Consider the following 3,500-nt stretch of genomic DNA (forward strand, 5'->3'; position numbering starts at 1 on the left):
ACGATGATTCTTCTTCATAATGAAACATATATCAGCTCTTCAAACATTTGAGAATCACACATTTATATTTTGCAAATCAAGTAATTAAATCTCAGTAAAAACACTCACCATAAATAGAGCACAGTGCTAAATATATCTGAGGTCTTGTATCTACCAACGTTTGAGAACACAAGAACCATTCTCATGCATTGCCTAACTCATCACCTCCACAATGTTTCGCTTTATGATAAATACTTTTGGGGGAAAAATCCTTCCAGTGCTGGCAGTCATGACCACACCAGCCAAGAGAGGATTAGAACTCCACATGCACGTAAATCATGCCACCAGTCGCACACCAGTCCCACAGTATCCACATGCTGGCCGTCAGATGGTCAGAGGTCAAAGAGGCTGTCACTGCGACCACCCACTCCTCACCTGATCAATTTACACGGGTCAATAATCATCCAGCAAAAACACTCGCAACATTGAATCTTCTCAAATTCCCATGTAAAAATTAGAGAATTCAAGAAACACATGCTTCCACTTCTGTCACCACTCGACCAGCATACTGGTTAATTCGCTGTTCAGGCATCCAGAGGGCAACATGAGCATCATCACCAGGACTTGCTCACAGCTGTAGGCAAGAGCCAACTAGCTGGAACCTTTCTTCGTACCCAGTGGTCGCGTGAGGCTAAGCTGTGGCTTCTCTTCATGATCACTCCTGATGCTGGCCATGGCACACTGCAAGACAAACAGGCACAGCTTGGACACAGAGCTCCAATAACAAGAGCTTTGTGACATCTAGTAGCGAATAGATTCTGTATTGAGGTGTGCTACAAGGAGATAATGAAAATCTGAATGCTGTCCATGACCATGCATCATACTGCTATGTTAAACCATTACCAGCAGATGTAATCAGATTTGGCACTGGAAGGTGCTTTGTTTCTTAATATATGCTCTATATGCCGAGGGTGATGTCATATATCAGTGCTTTAATAATAATAATGCACTCTACAGACATTGTACTATATTCCATAGCCAGAAGCATGATGTATGTTATGAGAAATTGGTATGGTATATAAGAATCCAGATAAAGCAGATCTGGTTGATGCTGAAATGGAGCATCAGCCTCACTATTGGAATGGCCTAGTATGGATGACAACTAGTTTACAGATTTGGATAATCAGAATGGATATGTGTGACTACATAACGTTTGTGAGAAATGTTTACATCTTCCACCGCTAGAAAGAACATGATTTTAAGCTCTGATTTATAACTATGGAAATGCAATGTTCGAATCAGTATGAGATGTGCATGGTGAAAAAGACTGTAATTTTAATGGAAAATTTGTTAATTATGGAAGGGAGTATCCTACACAACATCACTGTACTTAAATAGCGTTAACAGACGTTTGTTAAGTTACATGCATCTCTTTCCATTGTACCACTAGATTACTGGGTAATTTTTGTTTTCTACTCAGGCAAATGACATTTCAAAATCATAAGGGGATCTGTGTGAATGTACATGGCATGGAAGATGGTAGTTTTAATGGCAGATTTGTTAATGATGGGAGGAGGCACTTTACTTAAATAGCTCTGACAAACATTTGGAAACTACGCGATAGTATTTCACAAATGGTTGCTTGTTGTATGCTCAACACTACATAGTCAGAGCTGTCTACCAATCCTGTGAGACCATATCTGTTCGTGTTATGTGACAGATATGCAAAGCAAAAGAATCATATGGATGCTGTTAAGATCATGTAGGTTGGCATACTCCATTAGAATATGTGAATATATGGAAAAGCATGAACACGAACGAAACTAAATCTATTGCACATTAACAGGACTAGAAACCCTGTACACTGTCTTTGGAGGTGTTAACTGCCGTAAAATGTCTAGCAGTAAGCATCTAGAGCAAGTTGAGGTAAAATGCATATCTCAAGTTTGTATTCATTTATTGTAATCTTAAGGAAAGCGACCCAAACACTAAGAACAGATAAGTCGGTGAGCTAAAGCAGAAGACTACGTCAAATTCATCTGCATGTATTTTTAAGGGGGGTGTGACCCATCCACTAAAATGTGACAGTGACAGTGTAGGAGGCGAGTGGCCGCAGATCCCATGAGTATGTCGCCTAGAGACTGTTGCGCCTTAATTTGGATCGAAGTGTAAGAGGTACTAAGATCACTGCTGTTGCTGGAGGGAACACTGATATTGATTGGATCTGGATTGTACTTGTTGGTTAATCAGCTCCCAATGTATGATAGTTGTATAAGCATGTGAATACTTGGTTTACTTCTAAATAAATAAGTAACACTATGCATACTACCCTCATACTCGTAGATATACTCCACTGTAGGCAGAATACAGTATCACAGTCGGTCCACCATCGAACAGCTCACAGTGGTAAAAAAAATGAGCAATGCTATGATTTAGTCCCAAATCCCCCTATACTCTTGCAGTAGCTCTGAATTATGCATGGAGGTGAGAGTCTGTTGCATCAGCGTAAATGACTCAATGAACAGTGTACTGGAAGCTCTGTAATACTGTTATATTCGTATTACAGAGGTATACTCTTTTTGAAAAAAGATGATGTATTTCTCAACAACCACTATGCTGTCAATGAAGACTCTGACCCATTTCACTGTCGTATTTCTAGCGTAGTAATCATAGGAATAGATAATGGAGATTGGGTCCTGTACAGGGTAATATTTATAGACAGTCATTTGATATCAATCAATTGCAGGTGATATGCTTCTGAATTTCAATTAGTGACAGATGGAGAACCTAACAGCCTCCTAACTAATGAAACACTGCTGTTAGACCATGATGGGATTTCGAGAGAATAACTTCCCATGGTTGTGAAATTCAACCCGTACGTTACTGCGCTGTTTTTCTAGTTGTGATAGCTCTCTAGGTAGTCAGTGACAAGTGGAGAACCTAACACCCTCCTAACTAATGAAACAGTGCTGTTAGAACATGATGGGATTTCGAGAGAATTACTTCCCATAGTTGTGAAATTCAACCCGTACGTTAGTGCGCTGTTTTTCTACTTGTGATAGCTCTCTAGGTAGTCAGTGACAGATGTAGAACCCAACAGCCTACTAACTAATGAAACAGTGCTGTTAGAATATGATGGGATTTCGAGAGAATTACTTCCCATGGTTGTGAAATTCAACCCGTACGTAAGTGCGCTGTTTTTCTAGTTGTTATAGGTCTCTAGGTAGTCAGTGACAGGTGGAGAACCTAACAGCCTCCTAACTAATGAAACAGTGCTGTTAGAACATTATGGAATTTCGAGAGAATTGACTTGGTGTGGGTCATCTCCTAGTCATCGAAATCAGGTAAACTCAAATGCTACAAATCAAAGACTGGAAGAGTCTTGAGGATATGACAGTTAAGTGATACTCCGACAGAAGGGGACCTGAGAGGTGAACTCTATACCGCTTCTTCTACATGTTGTGGGCAAATATACTAAAACCTCTTACATACCGGTATCTGACGAAAAGTGACTGCAGTGA

The sequence above is a fragment of the Schistocerca gregaria genome, chromosome 4 (genome assembly GCF_023897955.1).
Source record: "Schistocerca gregaria isolate iqSchGreg1 chromosome 4, iqSchGreg1.2, whole genome shotgun sequence".
Lineage (NCBI taxonomy): Eukaryota > Metazoa > Arthropoda > Insecta > Orthoptera > Acrididae > Schistocerca > Schistocerca gregaria.